This window comes from Vulpes vulpes, chromosome 9, assembly GCF_048418805.1.
Source record: "Vulpes vulpes isolate BD-2025 chromosome 9, VulVul3, whole genome shotgun sequence".
Taxonomy (NCBI): domain Eukaryota; kingdom Metazoa; phylum Chordata; class Mammalia; order Carnivora; family Canidae; genus Vulpes; species Vulpes vulpes.
In genome coordinates this window covers 76,907,929-76,929,150 of record NC_132788.1, presented here as the reverse complement: position 1 = coordinate 76,929,150, position 21,222 = coordinate 76,907,929, and the positions used below count along the sequence as shown (strand labels likewise).

At 37.6% G+C, this 21,222-nt stretch overlaps 1 pseudogene; it reads left to right on the top strand.

The window, feature by feature from the left end:
• The first annotated feature begins 20,040 nt into the window (after window positions 1-20,040).
• Window positions 20,041-20,997, top strand: LOC112913233 (heterogeneous nuclear ribonucleoprotein A1-like 2; annotated as a pseudogene).
• The last annotated feature ends 225 nt before the right edge of the window (window positions 20,998-21,222 follow it).

Below are 21,222 nucleotides of genomic sequence, written 5' to 3'. Positions count from 1 at the left end.
GCAACAAGTCACACCATTCCTGAAAAATGAAAAATCTCTTTATTATGAAAAATTTCAAACACAGACAAAGTAAACAGAATGGAATATTGAACCTTTAATACAGCCATCACCCAGCTTAAATATTATCACCATTCTAAAAAGACAATTCCTTAAAGAAATATATTCCTTTTAATCTTAAGAATTTTACTTGGCAATGATTTAAAATAAGAACAGTACAGATAGACTAATATAGAACAGATAACATAAATAGAATATTTTCAAATAAGAATAATATAAAGAATACCCAGAGACCCTTATCCAGATTCACCTGTTCATATTTTATTTATTTTCCTTTATCATTTACACATGTGCTCTCTCTTGCTTCTTTCCTTTTTTAAAAAAAGTTATTTATTTATTTATTTATTTTTATTTATTTATTTATTTATTTGAGAGAGAGAGAGAACATGAGAGGGGCAGGGAAAGAGGAAGAGGGAGAGGGACTAGCAGACTGAGCATGGAGCCTGATGTGGAGGAATGAGGGCTTCCCCCCAACCCTGAGATCATGACCTCAGCAGAAATCAAGAGTCAGACACTTAACCAACTGAACCAGATTCCTCTCTTTCTTCCTTTTTCTTTAACATTTTCTTTTTCTTTTTCTCAATCATTTTAGCATAATTTATACTTGTCATGGACATTTACTTAAAAAACATTTCACCATGTATTTCCTAAAATAGAAATATCCTCTTACATAACTTTACATAACCTCTTATATAAGTTATCAATTTCATAAATTTATATTGATATAATTTTATTATATTCCAAGCATATTAGATTACCTTATATATCACATTTTTCCTTTTTCACACAGGACCCAATCTAGAGTCAAGTATTGCATTTCATTCTCATGTCTCTTTGCCTCCTTTATTTTTTTAAAAAATATTTCATTTATTTATTTGAGAGAAAAAGAGTGTGAGCATGAGTTGGGGGAAAGGGCAGAGGAAACAGCAGACTCCCCTCTGAGCAGGGATCCTGATGGGGGCCTGGATCCCAGCACCCTGAGATCATGACCTGAGCCGAAGTCAGCTATTCAACCAACTGAGCCACCCAGATGCCTTCTTTCCCTTCTTTAATATGGAACCTTTCCACAGCCTTTCTTTGTTCTTTTATAATGTTCATAGTATAAGAAAAATCTATAGTCCTTTGATTTTCAATATACAGGACTTTCACCTCCTGGGTTCAAGTTATTACTATATATTTTATTCTTTTTCATTGAAACTATAAATGGAATTTTAAAAATTTTTTGATAATTATTATAATGTATATAAACACAACAGATTTTTATGTGTTGATTTTCTATGCTGCATCTTTACTAAATTCACTTATTAGTCTTAACTTTTTTGGTGGAATCTTTAGGGTTTTCTATATATATACTGACAGTTTTACTTCTTCCTTCCCATATGGACGGTTTTTATTTATTTTACTTACCTAATTGTTCTGCCTAAGACTTCTGATACTATGTTGAATAGAAATGGTGAAAGTGGGCATCCTTGCCTTGTTCTTCATCTTAGAAGAAAGGCTTTCAAATTTTCACCACTGAGTGTGCTGTTAACCTGCAGGCTTGTCATGTATGGCCTTTATTATGCTGAGATGCATTCCCTCTATATCCACTTTGTTGAGTTTTTGTCATGAATAAATGACCAAATGTTTTTCCTACATCTATTGAGATTATCATACGATTTTTATTCTTCATCTTGTTAATGTGGCATATTATACTGACTGATTTACAAGTGTCGAACCATCCTTGCATCCCTGCAATGAATCCTACTTGATTAAGACTTTGATGAAAGAGATTGAAGACGATATAAATAAATGGAAAGATATTACATGTTCATGTGTTGGAAGATTCAGTATTATTAAAATGTCCATACTAGCCAAAGCAATTTACAGATTCACTGCAATTCCTATAAAAATTCCAATGACATTTTTCAGAGAAATAGAACAGGTAATCCTAAAATTTTCATGGAACCACATACACACACACACACACACACACACACACACACATACATGCAAAACTCAAATAGTTAAAGTAACATTGAGAAAGAAGAATGAAGAAAGAGGCACCAGGCTTCCTGACTCAAACCATACCACAAACCTATGGTAATTTAAACAGAATGGTATTGACACAAAAAGACACATGGATTAGGGAACAAAATAGCCAGAAATGAAACCATGTATATATGATCAATTAATTTACAACAAAGGAGTCAAGAATATACAATGGGGAAAGCACAGTCTCTCTTCAAGAAATGGTGCTGGTAAAACTGTACAGCCACATGCAAAAGAATGAAGCTCTTCTCATGCCATACATAAAAATTAACTCAATATGAGTTAAAGATTTGAATGTAAGACCTGAAAACTTAAAACTCCTAGAAGAAAACATAGGCACTAACCCTCTTGACATAGGTCATAGCAATGAGTTTTGGAATTTGACACCAAAAGGAAAAGCAACAAGAGTAAAAATAAACAAATGGGATAATCTATATTAAAAAGCTTCATCACAACAGAGGAAACCATCAACAATATAAAAAGACAAGCTACTGAATGAGATAAAGTATTTGCAAGAGGTATATCTGCTAAGACATTAATATGCAAAACATATAATAGAGAATTATACAACTCAATAGCAAAAACAAAAACAAAAACCCAAAAACAATTTGAGTAACATGCATAGAAGATCTGAATAGACATTTTCCCAAAGGAGGCATACAGATGGCCAACAGGTACATGAAAAGATGCTTAACATCATAATCATGAGGGAAATGCAAATCAAAACCACAATGAGATAACAGCTCACATCTGTTAGAATGGCTATTATTAAAAAAACCAAGACGTAACAAGTGTTGTAAGTATGTGGAGAAAAGGGAACCTTGTGAACTGTTGGTGAGAATGTAAATTGGTGCGGCGACTATGGAAAACAGTATGGAGGTTCCTCGAAAAATTAAAAACAGACCTATCAGAGGATCCAGCAATTTCACTTCTGATTATTTACCTAAAGAAAACTGAAAACATTAACTCAAAAAAGATATACACACCTCCATATTCACTACATCATTATTTATAGTAGCTAAGATATGGAAGATACTAAATATCCACTGGTGGATAAATGGATAAATTGTGGTATACACACACACACACACACACACACAGAGTATTATTTAGCCTCCCAAAAGAAAGAACTCTTGTCACTTGCTTCAACATGGATGGGACTTGAGGGTCGCATGATGGCAAGTGAAATAAGTCAGACAGAGAAATACAAATACTGTATGATCTCTCTTACATGTGGAATTTAGAAAGAAAAAGAAAAAACAAGCTCATAGATGCACAGAACAGATTGGTGGTTATCAGAGCTGGGGGGTGGTGGTGGATAGGTATGGGTGAAGGGGGCTCAAAAGGCAAAAAGAAACAAACAAGTAAACAACCTCCCCATCGCCTCGTAAACTACAGTCCTCTTCTCTAACGTGTGTGTTTTAAAGAGAGAGAGAGAGAGAGAGAGAGAGAGAGAGGCAGAGGGAGAAGCAGGCTCCATGCACGGAGCCTGATGTGGGACTCAATCCAGGGACTCCAGGATCACACCCTGGGCTGAAGGCGGCGCTAAACCACTGAGCCACCCAGGGATCCCATTAATAGAAGGCTCCTCATTTGGACTTTGTCTGAGGTTTCCTTATCATTAGATTTAAGCTCTACATTCTTGTCCAGAGCACTGCATAGGTGGTGTCTCAGGTATCACAGTGGGAGGCAGGACACTCATCTACCTGTGTTAGGGAGTGTTAATTTTTATCACTTTGTCAAGGTGCTGTCTGATTTCTCCACTATACAACCGATATTTTTACCCTTGCAGCATGCAAACAATCTGTGGGAGATACTTTAAGAGCATGTATATATTCTTCTCCTCACCACATTATCCCTTTAGATTTTAGTATACATTCATAAATCCAATTTGTAAATGAGTGCAAAAATGCTGGTTTTTCTAACCCAGTGCTGCTTCCAGATTTAATAGCAGCACATGGCATTATGCTATCAGCAAGAACCTTCTCTTTCCATTCATTCATTCATTCCTATCTGTTATCAGTATGGAATAGTAAATTACTTCTTTTTTCCAAAGTGGTTTTTAATTGATTACTATATTTAATTATTTTGGTGCTGAAATTGTCTCATATTTGGCTAGTGGGGGCATTAAGCTAGCTTCAATGTTCTTAGAAATGCTGCCATCAATTCTTTGAGTACTTACTTTCTCACATAATAAGATGTGCCAGGCTCATCCAAGCCCTGGTATCAGTCATTGCTTTAAGAATTCCTGGTTCCTTTCAGTGGGGAGTTCTTTAGCTACCCAGCTCCAAGCACTAGGCATGCTCATTGCTTCTGGAGTGTGGCATTTGGCCTTCTCAATGTACAGAGCTAGGAATTATATGCATGTAACCACACGTTTATATACCAGTGCTCATATATGTATATATGTATGTGTGTATATATATATATGTAAACATGTACACGTATACATGCATATACACATATACACATTCATATACATATCTTTGAAATCATGAATTTCCATCAATATTGCCAATTTCCAAACCACAGGGTTCTTTCTGTCTTTCCCCATTTCATGTATTTTTTTTAAAAAAGATTTTATTTATTTATTTTAGGGAGAGATAGAGAGTGCAAATGGTGGGGAGGGACAGAGGGAGAGGGAGAGAGAGAATCTCAAGCAGGCTCCACACTGACATGGGGTTTGATCCGATGACCCTGAGATCATGGAATGAGCTGAAACCAAGAGTCAGAATCTTAACTAACTGAGCCACTCAGGTGCCCCTCATTTCATGTCTTTATGTACCTTCCTCACTGGAACACCTGGCTCCCAAATTTATTTATTTGCTCAATCTTATGATATGTCTAAAAGAGTTTCATAATTGCTTGGCCCCTACCATTACAAAGAACAACATTTATTAAAAACTGCTCAGGATTTGTTTGCAATTCTGGCCCTCACCCCACTCCACCCTACCCTATTCTGACACACACTGAAAGTATATAGTTAGTTACTTGGATTAGCCCTTCCTTCCTTCCTTCCTTCCTTCCTTCCTTCCTTCCTTCCTTCCTTCCTTCCTTCCTTCCTTCCTTCCTTCTTTCCTTCTTCACTCCTTCTCTTCCTTTATCTCTTTCCATGTTATTTTTTTTTAAATTTTAATTCAGTTGCCAAAATGTCATATAACACCTAGTGCTCATCTCATCCTGTGCCCTCCTTAATAATTGTAACCCTCTATGTCACTTAAGAGTAGTTATGACATTCATTTCAAATAAAATTGAATTTATGTGGTTAGGTCTGCTTTAAGTTTTAGTCTTCTTCCATCTTCTTTTCTCCTCTTTTCTTTTGTTTCCTTTTCTTTTTCTTTCCTCCTTCCTTTCTTCCTGCTTTCCTTCCTTCCTTCCTTCTTTCCTCTCTTTTTTTTGTAGAAAATTAAAAGCTTCAGATAGTCTATATACAAAAAGGAATATTCAGAGGTATTACTTCTTTCCATATCTCTTCCACTCCTTTTCAAGCCCAACATAATAATGTATACGAACAAAAATATGCACACTTAACATGTTGATATGGTTTCATATACAGGAACCAGAAGAGACTGAATGGAGTTAAGTGTGAATCAATCAATTGACCAAGATGGGGCCTTGTACTATGACTTGGTGATGGTGATATACATGACCTGAGGGACCTGTCTGACTGCACAGTCAAGTGCTTAAAGTTAACATTTTTTTTCCAAAGCCCCAAAGACATAGAGCAGCAGCATTGTCCAATGTATGTTCTGCAGAACACTAGTCTCATGAGACATCCACTAGGGAAAAAAAAGCTCCTGATCAATTTAAAAATGGGTAACATTACACATTCTGTTCTCTTGGAATTCTTTCACTCAAGAAACTATATTTCTATGAGTTTGACTTTTTTTTGTTTGGCGCACAGGAACAAAGTAGAAAAGTGGTTGTTGGGATCTGAGGGATGGGGGAACAGGGAGAGCTTGATAAGAGTGAACATTTTCAGATGAATAAGGTCTGAAGAGCTAATGCAAAACATACTGACTATAGTTGGTTATGCTGTACTGTATAACTGAAATTTGCTAAGAAAATAGAAATGTAATATTCTCACACACACATAATAAATATGCCAGGTGATGGATGTGTTAATGAACACATAGGTCAATGACCTATTATTATAGGTCATTAATAATTAATTATAATTGTATAATTATATTAGGTACTTATAATTATATAATTAATTATAGGTCATTAATGTTTATTAAAATAAACATACATGGGGGATTCTTTTGTGATGTATGTATATATCAAATCATCATTCAGTAAACTCATTTATCTTTCAGAAGTAGTCTTCAGGGGAGCAAATTTTGGGAAATGTGGGTCTATTCTCATTTACCCTATAAGCATTTACTGAGCACTACCTTTGTTCTGGGTGCTGTTTTTGATGCTGTGGATAGACAGTCAACAAAACAAATGAAGTACCCATCCTTGTAGAATGTCTATTTCAGATGAGGCAGACAGAAATACCACATCTGGCAGTGACATCTAGTATCCACTAATGTATCCACTCAGTAAGGAGAAAAAAAGCCTGCCAATTTCCTTTCTTCCTTTGGGAAGTCTTCAAAATGACTTCAAAATCCTGACCCCAAAGGGAAAAAAAAGTGGAGGAATAAATGCCTCAACCAACCCAGATGATAAGCATCAGGTCAAGAGGGAACATATCAAGGGACTTTATCCTAAGACTTCATCTGCATACATCTGAGCACAAGCCAAAAATTAAGGGTATAAAATTAAAAAAAAATCGAGGGAAAAATTCTTGAGTTTTTAATCATATTCCCATGTTGATAAAATATTTATGAGCTCTCCTTCAATTAATTAGAATAAACTATGTAACACTGCAGGAAACAAATTGAAAATTTAATAAAGTAAGTTCACTTCCAATTTCTTTTGAAGAAAGAAGCTAATTATATTTAGTTCTGTAATTATAACTTTAATTAAAATATAATGCAAAATATTCCATAAAGTGAAAACAGTGCTGAGTAATAAAATGGGGCCTTTAAGACAATTTGCTCTTTAGATGAAAATTTATAATCTAAAATGAAGCCTTTAGTGTACTATTTTCCAAAAATTTCATCCTTTCAGTGTAAATGCAATTTAACAACCTTCCTATAAAGATTAATCAATGTTTATTTACTGTTTTAAATCTGTTGCCTTCTGTTTATTAGGTGCCAAAAATCTTCTTTTCCTTTGTTTTAGCCATTTTCCTTTGTAAGGAGACACTGCTATTTCCCCCCTTGCCTATCATAATTGGCAGCACATCCCTTTTGAGTTCAGACAAGGTTTGAAACTTTCAATGACTTGAAACTTAGAAGTGCAGATGCTCTTAGAAGTGCGCTCACATATCAGTCCCCTTCACCTGGCTGGCACGGAGATGATTTGATTGCTCCAGGCAAAAATCCAGGTAAAAGGAAATTTAGATCTTCTGAAATGAAATTAGGAAAGTGATGAAATAACTTTCTAGTGATGTTTTTAATAATTATTTGCTCTCAAACACCTCTCAGAGGAATACAGTTGACTAATAGTGTGCCCAGACATCAGACTTAAATTGCAAAGTCTCCTGGAATTCAGGGCCATTTGCCATGATGTTTCATATCCATTTCTAAAGGCCTGTTTGCTCCTTAATTTGAAAGCTACTCTGCTTTTACCCAAATCACAGAGGTTTATGGAAAGGAAATGCCAAGCTTGAGAAACTCATACCTTTTCAATTCAACATCTCTTTATACTTTACCATTCAAAGAAGGATTCACTTGGTTTCATCTGCATCAATTTAAAACGACTAAAAAATATTTATTAAGTGCATACTGTATAAAATTGTTACACTTTCTGTGCAAAAATATCTCCCTGAGGAGTTGTTAAAAGTCAGATTGCTGTGCTACACTGCCTCCCACCCTCATGATCCGTGTCACTCCCAGTGACTTTCATTCAGTTACTTTGAGAAACATTATTGGGTGTTTACTGGCTTCTAGAGTTGACTAATACATCCTTAACTCAGAGAACCTAGCACTGTAGTGGCTGGTGTTGAGTGAATAAGGGAGCACCAGCAATCAGTAGTTCTCTCTCTTTCTGTTGGGGCAGAGCTTGCTTTGCTCTGCGGGAGGAGAGTAGAGAGCTGAATAAGTAGAGACTGAATAGGGAGAGAGGATCGTAGGCAGTTTGCATGTGGAGAATAAAAGACCTGTTGCCTATTATTGGGGCCACAGGAACTTGCAGGTGGTTCCCTTCATTACCAGATATTCAAGCAAAGATGTTGAGTGGGGGCTGCAGTCATGCAGGGCAATGATGTCTTCAAGTTGTTCTCTCTTGCTGTTCTGTATTAGGGCTTTAAGTACCCATCCAACAGCACTCAAGAACATTCCAGAACACTCTCTTGATCTTTCCAGAAAGGACTGGGGGCTTTGGGCAGGGACTTTATGTCTTTCATCTTGATCTCTTTCACCGTGTCTCGCTTAGGTTCTGCACATACTGCTTGCTCTCATTTTTACTGCCTGTTTAATCGTAATCAATAAAACTATTTTGAAATACTATTTGGAAAAGTTTGACTCATTCTCATAAGTTACACCACAGCGGGAACACGTTTAAAATTGCTCATCAGCTCTCCTGCTCTTATTCCAACCTACATCCCTGATACAATGAATGTGAACAGGTTGTTGAGCATCTTTTCATATATTTTGCTGCAGGTAGGTTTTAATGTTTGTAAACCAAATGGTATACTAAAGACAACACTGTGTGTCTTCTTTTTCAGGTTTTGTGAAAGCATGCACTTGCCTGCAGAGCCTGTCTGCTGTTAGCACAGAAACCTAATGAGGGTGTTCTACTGGAGGTGAAACATATGCCCATTACAGCTCCAGAATATTATGGTTGGAAAAGGGGGATGGTTCCAGGGTGTATTTTACCTCTCAGGGGATAGTTGACAATGCCCGGAGGCATTTTTCGTTGTCATAACTGTGGGGGGGGGGGGGTGCTTCTGGTGTCTAGTAGGTAGAGGCCAGGGATTGCTGCGAAACATTCTCCAGTGCTCAGGACAGCCTCCTCCTCCCCACAGGCAAAGAATTATCCCACCCAAAATGTAAAAAGTGTCAGGATTGAAAAACTCTGGAATGGAGGAACTTTGAGGACCTTGGACCCAAAAGGAAAAAGGAGGGGTTTGTTCTCATGCTTGCGGGTAACCCGGCTGGGGAAGAATATAGAGCCGTGTATCTTTACTACACAGTGCTTTTTCCATTCATAACATGCTCTCTTATTTTTATGGATTATATGTCTGTGTCCCCTCCCATCCCCCAAGTTAATCTCTTGAAATCTTAACACTCAGTGCCATTGTATTAGGAGGTGAGGCTTTGGGAAGTGATTAGGTCAGGAGGGTGGAGCCCTCATGAATGGGATTCATACCCTCATCAAAGGAACTCCAGAGAGCTCTCGCTCCTGCTCTATGTCCCCCGTGTGAGGGCACAATGAGAAGTCAGTGGTCTGCATCCCAGAAGAGTAGCCTCATCAGAATCCGACCATGCTGGCAATTCTGATCTTGGACATCGGCCTCCAGAACCATGAGAAATACAATTATGTGGTTTAAGCCACCAAGCCTATGGCTCTTTATTATAGCAGCCTGAACTGACAAAACATTTACCTCATCTCCACTCTGGTGCTTATGAATCAAGTACAATTTATCTCTTTAAGCCTCAGTTTCTCGTGGGTTAAAAGGATTTAATAACAGCATCAACCTCACAGGGCCACTGGCCACTGCGGGAACTCAAGGAGATGGTGCACCTGAAAACATAGCTCTTTGCTGGACCAGGACCTGCTCAATAGGCATACGTTTTTTAGGATTCAGGGTTTTAATGGGTAAACAGAAATCATTCCATGTATTCTGGCATAAAAAGACTGAATTCAGAGGATTACAGGTTTGTGTAATTTTTGGCAAGTGTGAGGGAGGAAAGGTCAGGAAAGCCATTTTGTTTAAAATTAAGGTTTTAAAAGATTTTATTTATTTGAGAGACAGAGAGTGAGCACACCTGTGTGCATGAACGGGGTTGAGGCCAGAGGAGAGAGAGAAACAGACTCCCCACTGAGCAGATTCCACCACAGAATCCATCCAAAGGACCCTGGGATTATGACCTGAGCCGAAGGCAGACGCTTAACGGTCAGAGCCACCCAGGTGCCCCAGATAGCCCTGCTGAGCTGCTCAGCCTGCTGTACCAAGGGGGAACCCCGGAGTCCTGCAGCAGTGAAGTAAGTGATGCTGAGAGTTTACTCGGAGGCTGCCACCAACATCACATCTGTCATAAGGCCTCTTCACGGCAATTCACTGCTTTTCCCTTCTGTTCCCCACATTTTCTACAATTGATTCTTCCTGGCAGAAGCCAACTGGAAGGTGTTCTGAGAAACAGATTTGGGCAATTGTTCTGGCTTCTTCTGTGCAATGGAGAAGACATCCCAGAAGGGATGGCAATGACATCAAAGTGACAACAGACAATTTGATGGACTTTGTTAGTGCTCTTATCTCTGTGGATCTTCAAAGTAGGTGTTATCTTCACTTTTAGATGAGAAAATTGCCACTCAGGGAGGTGATATGATTCTTCTCAAAGTCTAATTTATGGCAGACCTGGAATCCAAATTCAATACTCCTCCTATACCATCCCCCAGATGTAGACCAAAATAATTAGCTACCATTTTGGAGTCATAACAAAATGAAAACCTTATTTTCCAAAATTTTTTCCTCTCATGGGTCTCAATATCTTTATTATTCACTTGGGTTAAAATGTGAAATCCTCTTTTAAAGTAACAATAAAGTAATAGGGAGGAGTAGCCATAAAGACATTATTGATTATTTATACCTTAGACAAAATATCTTATTCCTTAAATTAGGGTATTATGTCAAAAGACCCTACTGTCCCTGTGGCTGGTTTCACTATAAAAGAATGGCTTGGAAAGAGAATGGATTTTAGATCTTGACGTGGGTTTTGTGATTTCTTTCTAAGTGACTTTGAGCAAACTATTAGACCTCCCATGCTCTGGTATTCTCATAAATAGAATGGAGATGACATCATATATCAGAGATGTGATAGGAGGATTAACTAAATAGGGTAATGTTAAGAGGGCATAGAGAAAGCTCCTTATGTCTTTCCACATTTGTTTGAAAAATATTTGAGGTGCCTCAGTCTGTTAGGATCACAAGGATAGATGAGATCCTGGCTCCCATGGGGTGTGTAATCTAAGGTGTTTGGTAGGACGACATTATACACAAATAACATATTAGTGAGATAGCACAGATCTGTACAATCACATAGAGGAAAAAAAAAAAAACAGTAATAGGCCAGAGAGTAGGAGTGTAGAAGGGCATTTTACATGAATTAATCCATCCTGAGGAGGTGGGTATTTGATCTATGACCTGAAGTATTAAATTAATTCTTTCTTTAAGTATTTCCTGAAAGACTTGCTATGTGCTTGGCTGTTTGAGACACGAGAGATAAAGCAATGAACAAGACTGACAGTCTCTGACCTCAGTTCTAGTGAGGGGAGATAAACAATAGACAAATCACCTAAATAATCAATAATCATATATATAGTATCTCAGAGGGTGCTCCATTCTATCAAAGTAAAGAGATAAGTAAAATAGAGTACATGTCACTGCTAAGAAGACATTTGAGCAGACCCTGAAAGAATCAAAGGTGAACCACGAGAATATTTGGAGGAAGAGCACTCTAAGCAGTTGGAAAAGCAAATGCAAAGGCCATGAGGCAGGGCTATGCTTATTTTGTTCAAGGAAAGCTAGGATGCTAAGTGAATGGAGTAGAGGGAACAAGAGAGAGGATGGTAGAAGAGAAGCTCTGAGAGGTAAGCAGGAGTTCAGACCATGTGTGGCTTTGTAGTTTATTGTAAAAACACTTTTTCTTTGAGTGAAATGGATGATTCTTCCTATGGAAAATAGACTGTAGGGAGCAAGTGTGAGAGCAGAAACACCCATTCAGATGCTAGAGCAATTATCTAAGTGAGACATGATGGTGACTTGAGCCAGAATGGTAGTAGTGATGGTGGTCATAAGAACTGGGATGCTAGCTAAATTTTGAGGGGAAGGCCAACAAGAGGCATATATTGGAAGATTGGATATTGTATAAAAAATAAAGGAAGACTCAAGATTGTCTCCAAGATTTGAGGCCAGGGCAGTTCAGAAGGTGGGGTTGTCATTTATGGAGATGGAAAAGCAAGTTTCAGGGTGAGAATCAGAAGTTCTATTAAGGGGCAGCCCGGGTGGTTTAGCGCGGTTTAGCGCGGCCTTCGGCCCAGGGCCTGGTCCTGGAGACCCCGGGGTCAAGTCCCACGTTGGGCTCCCTGCATGGAGCCTGCTTCTTCCTCTGCCCGTGTCTCTGCATCTCTCTCTCTCTCTCTCTCTCTCTCTGTCTATCTCTCATGAATGGATAAATAAAATCTTAAAAAAAAAAGTTCTATTAAGGTCTTGCTACATTTAAGAAGTTTATTAGACATTTATAAGAAAGTGGAACTCTTATGGAAAAAGTCAAAGATAAAGATCTAATTTGGGGAATTGAAAATATGTAGATGCTATTTAAATCCATTAAAAACTAAATGAGATCACTTATGAAGAGGTCCTAGATCTAAGGTCTGAGGTACTGCAATTCATGAGTGGTGTAGATAAAGGGAAGCCAATAGGAAGAATCATTAGTAAGGTAGGGGCCTGCCAAGGGAAGGAACAGCTTCAAAAAGGAAGATTGGTCAATTGTGTCAAATGCTGTGAATAATTCAGGTAAGACAAAGACTGAAAGTCCTTGGATTTAGCCAAGTGAGGTCATTGTGATGTTGGCATGAGCAGTTTTGGTGCAGTGATATAAATATAAACTTGATTGAAGTAGAATTAAGAAAGGGTATGAGAAAAATAATTAAACTCTATTTGAAGAGCAAAGAAATGGGAAATAACTTGGAGATGGGGGGCAGTTGTGTGGTGAAGAGAGGGTACACTGTTACTTCAGAATCATCAGAAGTTCAAGGTGCAAAGGTGCTGCAGAATCTCCTGGAGGGTTTGTTAAAATGAGATCACTGGACCCACCCAAATTTCAAGAGTGCATCAGAATCTCTTGAGGGGCAGGATGGTGAAAACAAAACACTTGGACTCTAGAGTTTCTGATTCATTAGATCAAGGGTGGGGACCCAGAATTTGCCTTTCCATCATGATTTCAGATGATGCAGATGCTGCCCATTTAGGGAACACATTTTGAGTATCACTGCTCAGGGGCATTGATTCCTTTGCTGACTTTTCCATTTAAAATAGCACCCGATCCTTCTATGTCTTTTAACCACTCTATCACTATATGATCTGCTTTATTTATTGTTCACTAAATTCCCCTAGGTATAGTCATTGTAGGAGAGGAGATCTCTCTGCCTTGTTCACCATTGTTCTTCCTGTGTATAATGCAGTATCTGGCATACAGTTGAAACTAAAAAAAAAAAAAAAAATTGTTTTCTTGGAATATATTAATAAATGAAAAAATGAATAAATGAAAAGTTCAGCATTGATAAGCATTGTTTTATAAAAGTTTGGGGATGTTTAATGTTCCCTTGGAATTGTGTGTAAAGAAAAAAGTTTTATTTTTCCAAATGGCAAGTGAAAATATTAAGAGCTAGTTAAATTTCAACCTCTAAGACACCCTGGGGAACCTGAGCTAGTTATTTACATTTCAAAATTCATGGTAACGAGCCCAGAGATCCCTAATGTGGCTATTATGTGACTTTTCAAATATGATCACACAACTTTCAGAGAAAATGCTGCTTGGAAAGCAATGGATCATTTTGTCATTAGCTATTTACATGTAGGTAGCCAACTGTCACCATTTGAGGAACTTCGATAGTATAAGAGAAAAACAGTAGAACCCTGTTTGGTCTCCAATGCACTAATTAGCCTGTAAGCCAACCCATTTGAAGCAGACCTCCTCTAACAGCTAGGTTTTGCAGGAGAGACATTTAAGCCCTATTCACTTGGAAGAATTTATCTGTCAATCCAAGTCTCTTTAAAACAAAAACAAAGACAAGCAAAACAGGGCAGCCAGGTTCCTGTTAAAGTTTTTCTGAAGAGTGCTAAATGAAAACATCTCTGTTTGATATTCATCATTTTGCAATGACCATTTCATCACTCAGACAACATGAATAAAAGATATTACTTTTAGTCATTAGCAACTCGGTCAGGGAAAAGAGAAAAATTGGGCATTTAAGAACATTTTACTTTTCTGTCACTTCAGACTAAATGACATTCTTAAATGATGGCTAGTCAAACCTACAGAATCTATTAGTAACTTGAAAATAAGTGTGAAGGGATGCCAAAACCCAAAGGAATCTTAAACTTACATTTATCAGGCTTGTCACATCATTGCTACTGGTAATAAAAGCATTTTTGTTTTATGTTGCTATGTCTACTGAGAATAATATTTTTTTGCACCAGAGTAAAAAGTGATATTGCAACATTCATCACATTCTTCGATATAAAATGCCCTAAAAACGTTGAAAATTGACATTCATTATTTTAAGGCTAATTTAAAAGCCTGGTACATTTATAGAGGTTGTCTTGGTTGCTTTTTATAAAGTTCCAGTATTCAAGAGTCATTCAATTTTCAAAAGCATTTCCTCACACAAATTTTATGGATTTTGCTGGGTTCCAGCCATAAATGCTCAGATTTTAATGGTGGTGGTAGTATCTGATCAATTTAGTGGAGCATTTGTTTTCTTAAAATCACTTAGTGACTGGTCCCGTTGCATTATAAAAAACAACAACAACAACAAAAACCCCACAAAGAATTGTCATTTTTCAAGTTCTATAAGATTTAATCAAAGCCGAAACAACACTTTCTTCTATCTGACCCGCCCTCAACTCACGGTCTCTAAGGCACTGATCCAATGAGAGAAAACTCAATCTAAGAGATAAAAGAGAAACCAAACTCTAGGTACAGTTGAAATGGTTTGCCACATTTATATGTACATTGATTTTTACATGACTGCATTCAGAAACAAAATACCATCTTCTGTGATCAATTCATTCAGAGTTCCCTACTCAGATAAATTAAAAATAAAGTATATCCAAAACAGGAGCTCTCTCTTTTAGCTGGAGTTCTGAAGCATCTCTCAAGAAACAAATGTGGATTTATACCTTCTTCATCTGATGGGCGGTTGGGACAACAGTTGAGTTCTCTGAAACTATTGGAAATTTGAATAATAAAGTGGGTGCAAAAAAATAATAAAGCGGGTGCAATTTCTCATGGAAATTCAGGTTTAAGAAAAATTGCCACATTGAAGAAGGAAAGATTCTAATTCTGCCACTTAGTCATCTTCCAAATGTTAGCAGGAATAGTGAGGTATCAAATCAAATAACTAACATTTTTGAGGGTTCTCTGGGGGTATTCATGTACCTCTCTCCATGATTGTGACCATCACTTGAGCTAGTGTAGTATTTCCCAGAGCATAGCATTGCATATTGATTTAAATGTATATTGATTTGATATACAATACACAAATGTATATCAATTTAAAGAGGTACATGAGGGGCACCTGGGTGGCTCAGTTGGTTAAGTGTCTGCCTTCAGCTCAGATCATGATCTCAGGGTCCTCGGATCAAGCCCTTTCTGCTCAGTGGAGAGTTTCCTTCTTCCTCTCCGTCCCTACCCCAACTCATGCGAGTATGAGCTCTATTTCTATCAAATAAAGTCTTTTAAAAATAAATAAAGAAAGAAATGCCATGGAGGTCTATCTCTGCAAAGCCCCAATTGTTATTATTTTTAATTATTTTTACTCCTAATAATTTTCTATAAAGTTTATTTATTTTATTTAGTAACTTCTACACCCAGCTTGGCGCTCTAACTCATGACCCAGAGACCAAGAGTTGTATGCTCTTTGGACTGAGCCAGGCACCGCACTGCTAATAATTCTTTTTTTTTTTTAAGGGGGAAGAGGGACAAAGGGAGAGGGAGATAGACAATTGTTTTTCTTTTGAAGATTTTATTTATTTATTTATTTATTTATTTATTTATTTATTTAGAGTGTGAGCAGGGGAGGGGCAGAGGAAGAGGGAGAGAGAGAATCTTAAGATGGCTCCCTATCAGAGCTCAATGTGGGGCTTGATATCATGACCCTGAGATCATGATCTGAGCCAAAATCAAGAGTAATATACCTAACTGAGCCACTGAGCCATCCTGAATAATAATTCTTAATACTGTTTTAGCAAGAATTATTATAATAAGTAGGTGATATTCATAGTTGTGTGGAACTCTCTGTGTTCTTCCTCTCTCTCTCTCTCTCGCATAAATAAAATCTTTAAAATAATAAAGGGGTACATGAACCAATTTTATTTTACTGGTGTTGGGGAACATGATAAAAAAAACATAAATGACTGCCACTTTGCAATGTGAGTTCTGCTTGCCTTACCTGCCCAGAAGCTGCTTCAAGGACATAGCCTTGAATTAGTGGTGTGAGGCCAAAAACATCTGCACAGTATACATGACTGAGCCCAATAAGACACTCTAGAAATTCTCAAGATTTGGAGGGTGGGTGCAGAGATCCACTCATCTTACTGTTGAACAATACAAGCCTCCTATGTAAGTTCCTTTTGCTCTTATTGAGATTGCCACATACCAGCCTGGAGTGGCTTGCCTCTTTTTGCTCTCTGCATGTGGAGGCAGATTTTAGATTACCCCAGGAAATCTTCCAAGAAGGTTGTGAACCTACAGCAGGTTAAAGATTTATTTTTATGTGTATTAAAATATTGCTAGAAACTCTATTATTTTGATTTCATAGATAATATTCTTAAGGCAAAGTAAAGAAAAACCTGATTAAAGAGAAAATTTTAAGTAGAATAGTAGAATGGTGTATTCAAGATAAAGAAATGTAAAGGACCAAAGGATAAGAAATAATTGTAAGACATAATTATTTTTCTTTCTCTTAGGATATCCATTAGCTGTGTTTAACATTTATAAGGTATTTGGAGAAAAGGATGAGAGGAAAGAAAGGGAGGAAGGGGAAGAAAGGCTTGGCTATTGGAGAGGTGGAGCTAGTGGAATTTCATGGAGTGAAAAAGAGGACACATTAAAAATTGTGAAAAAAAACAGGCATTTGGGTGGCTCAATTGGTTAAGGGTCTGACTCTTGATTTCACATCAAGTCATAATCCCAGGGTCATAGGATTGAGATCCATGTTGAGGTCTGTACTCAGCAGGGAGTCTGCTTGGGATCCTCTCTCCCTCTCCCTCTGCCTCTCCCCTCCTCCATCATGTACATGCTTTCTCTCTCTCTCTCTCTCTCAAATAATAAATAAATAAATCTTTTTTAAAAACTGTGAAAAATTGAAAACATGTACAATAGCATAGATAATAATATACTGAGCACCAGTGTACGATACCATCACCCAACTCAATGATAATCAACTCACGGCCAATCTTGTTTCACCTGCATCCTCTCTCCTCTCAGATCATTTTGAAGCATCCCAGATATTATATCATTCCATCTATAAATAGTTTACAAGTATCTTTAAAATATAGGGACTCATTTTAAAAAGCAAAGTACACTTCCAGTTTCTAGTCTGGAACTTATAAGTTGCCACTCTGTCCTAAGAAGTAAAAAGTCAAATAAACTGAAAAACCAATTATTTTATCTGTGAGACAAGTGAGGGTACAGGCAAACAACTACCCCAATATTGGAGAGGCAGACAAGCAGATACAGAGAATCATAATTACTGGAGCAGAAACCTACAAGCAAAACTCTCCTCGGGAACCAGTGCCAGGAATTAAAACCTGAACTATTCTTGATGAATTGCTGGAAGCTCAGTGTGGATGACTCTGAGAAATAAAAAAAACTCCCGGATGACTATGGATGACAGTCAAATCCCCACATTTGTGTGATTTTGGAATTTGGAATTTTGTGAATTTTACCTCCTCCAATAGCTCTATCAAGTTCTCACAGTAAATATTTGAGAAAAATCCCCCCATACTTTCAGTAACAGAGAGGGAAAAGGAACCATTTTGAAATACACCAGAGCATTCTGTTCTTAACAAAGCCTGCCCTCGAGAGCCTTAACAAAGGCTGTACTTTACCAGAGCCTAACTAATCTAGGCAGAGGGAAATACCCAACCTCAACTGGCTCTAGTTTTCCATTTACAGAAAGGGAAATACCCAACTCCAGCACCCTGTAGCCCTCCTACATCACCTAAGTAAGGGGAAATCCCTGAGAATTACTTGTGAAGTTCACAGTCCAGAAGCACATGCCCAATAAAAGATTGAGACTACTAATAGGACCATAGAATATCTTCCTCTCCTTCCGTTATTTGTCCATCAGTAAAGGCCTACTTACTGCAGCCTCTTTTATCCAGTACATCCTGTACACTCTTCAATAAGAAATTACAAGGCATACTAAAAGGAGAAAAAAAGACAGTTTGAAGAGACAGAGCAAACATTAGAACCACAATCAGATCTAACAGGGATATTAGAATTGTCATTCCAGGAATTTTAAATCTATGATTAATATGCTAAGTGCCTTAGTGGAAAAAATAGACAACATGAAAGAATAGGTGGCTAATGTAAACAGAGAAATGGAGGTTCTAAGAAAGAATCCAAAAGAAATACTAAATACTGTAACAGAAATAAAACACACCTTTGATGGCTTCCTTAGTAGTCTGGACATGGTGAAGGAAAGAATCTCTTAACTGGAGGAAATGACAATAGTTACTTCCAAAATTGAAAAGCAAAGAGAAAAAAGATCACTGGAAAGAAAACAGAATATTCAAGAACCATAGAAGAATTATAAAAGGTATAACATACACATAATGGGAATACCAGCAGAAGGAAGAGAAAAAAAGAATAGAAGTGATATTTGAAGCAATGCTGAGTGAGATTTTTCCCAAGTAATGTCACACATCAGACCACAAATTAGGAAATTCAGAGAAAATCAGCCAAGATAAAAGCCAAAAAAACATATACCAAGGTGTGTCATATTCAACCTTCATAAAATGAATGAGAAAAAAAAATATCTTGGAAAAACCATAAAAAACAAAAACTTGCCTACAGAGAGCAAAGAGCAGTTTATATTCTGGCACAATCCTATGGTTTTGCCGTAGCTTGCTTGTCCAGGATTGCAATTTTGTTATTCTGAATAAACCCATTTTTTAGTAAAACAAGCAAACAAACAAAATAATTTCATCCTACTTCTCAAAAACCATGCAAGCAAAGAGAGAGTAAAATATTTATAGTGTTATCAGAAAAAAAACCCATCAGCCTAGAATTCTGTACCTTATAAAAGTATCCTTCAAAAGTGAAAGAGAAATAATGACTTTGTCAAACAAATAAAAATTGAGGGAATTTTTTTGCCAGTAGACCTGTCTGGCAAGAAATGCTAAAAGAAGTTCTCTAGACAGAAAGGAAGTGATATAGACAGAAACTTGGATCTGCATACTAAAGGGAAGAATATCAGAGAATGAATAAGTGAAGATAAAATTAAAACTTTTATTTTTATTCTTCTCAACTGATGTGACAGATAAGAGTTTATTCAAATAATAATAGCAAATATATTCAAATATAGATACATATATATTTGAACTATATAAATGAGCTATATACATAACAGTAAATGTATTTTGCAAATAGGTCTAGACAACCATTAAACTATGTTTAAAATAAAAAGTATAATTGATATGCTTAGACAGGAGAGAAAATGAAATCATACATAATGCTCCAAGAAAAGACAAATGGCAGGAAAAAAGTTGATAAAAAATAGATAACAAAGAACAAGGGCAACACATAGGAATCAGTAACAAATGTAGTAGATATTACCAACTATCTCAATGCTTGCTTTAAATGTCAGTACACCAGTTAGAGATTACTCCTTACTGCCCCTGGACACCACAGAGTAAGCATCATTAAAGTCTCCCCTCCCACCGCTGTCATGTCTAAGTCAGAGTCTCCCAAAGAGCCTGAGCAGCTGCAGAAGCTCTTCATTGGAGGTTTGAGCTTCGAAACAACTGATGAGAGTCTGAGGAGCCATGTTGAGCAATGGGGAACACTTACGGACTGTGTGGTAATGAGAGATCCAAATACCAAGTGCTCCAGAGGCTTTGGGTTTGTCACATATGTCACGGTGATAGAGGTGGATGCAGCCATGGATGCAAGGCCACACAAGGTGGATGGAAGAGTTGTGGAACCAAAGAGGGCTAGCTCAAGAGAAGATTCTCAAAGACCTGGTGCCCATTTAACTGTGAAAAAGATTTTTGTTGGTGGCATTAAAGAAGACACTGAAGAACATAATCTAAGAGATTATTTTGAACAGTATGGGAAAATTGAAGTGATTGAGATCATGACTGACCGTGGCAGTAGCAAAAAGATAGGTTCTGCTTTTGTGACATTTGATGACCATGACTCTGTAGACAAGATTGCCATTCAGAAATACCATACTATGAATGGCCACAACTGTGAAGTAAGGAAACTCCTATCAAAGCAAGAGATGGCTAGTGCTTCATTCAGCCAAAGAGGCTGAAGTGGTTCTGGAAATTTTGGTGGTGGTTGTGGAGGTGGTTTCGGTGGGAATGACAACTTTGGTTGTCGAGGGAACTTCTGTGGTCAAGGTGGCAGTCTAGGTGGTGGTGGATATGGTGGCAGTGTGGATGGCTATAATGGATTTGGTAAAGATGGAAGCAACTTTAGAGGTGGCGGAAGCTATAACGATTTTGGCAATTACAACAATCAATCCTCAAATTTTGGACCCATGCAAGGAGGAGATTTTGGAGGCAGAAACTCTGGCCCCTATGGTGGTGGAGGCCAATTCTTTGCCAAACCATGAAACTAAGGTGGCTATGGCGGTTCCAGCAGGAGCAGCAGCAGCTATGGCAGTAACAGAAGGTTTTAATTACTGCCAGGAGACAAAGCTTAGCAGGAGAGGAGAGCCAGAGAAGTGACAGGGAAGCTATAGGTTACAACATATTTGTGAACTCAGCCAAGCATAGTGGTGGCGGGCCTAGCTGCTTCAAAGAAGACATGTTTTAGACAATACTCATGTGTATGAGCAAAAAAGCTCAAGGACTGTATTTGTGACTAATTGTATAACAGGTTATTTTAGTTTCTGTTCTGTGGA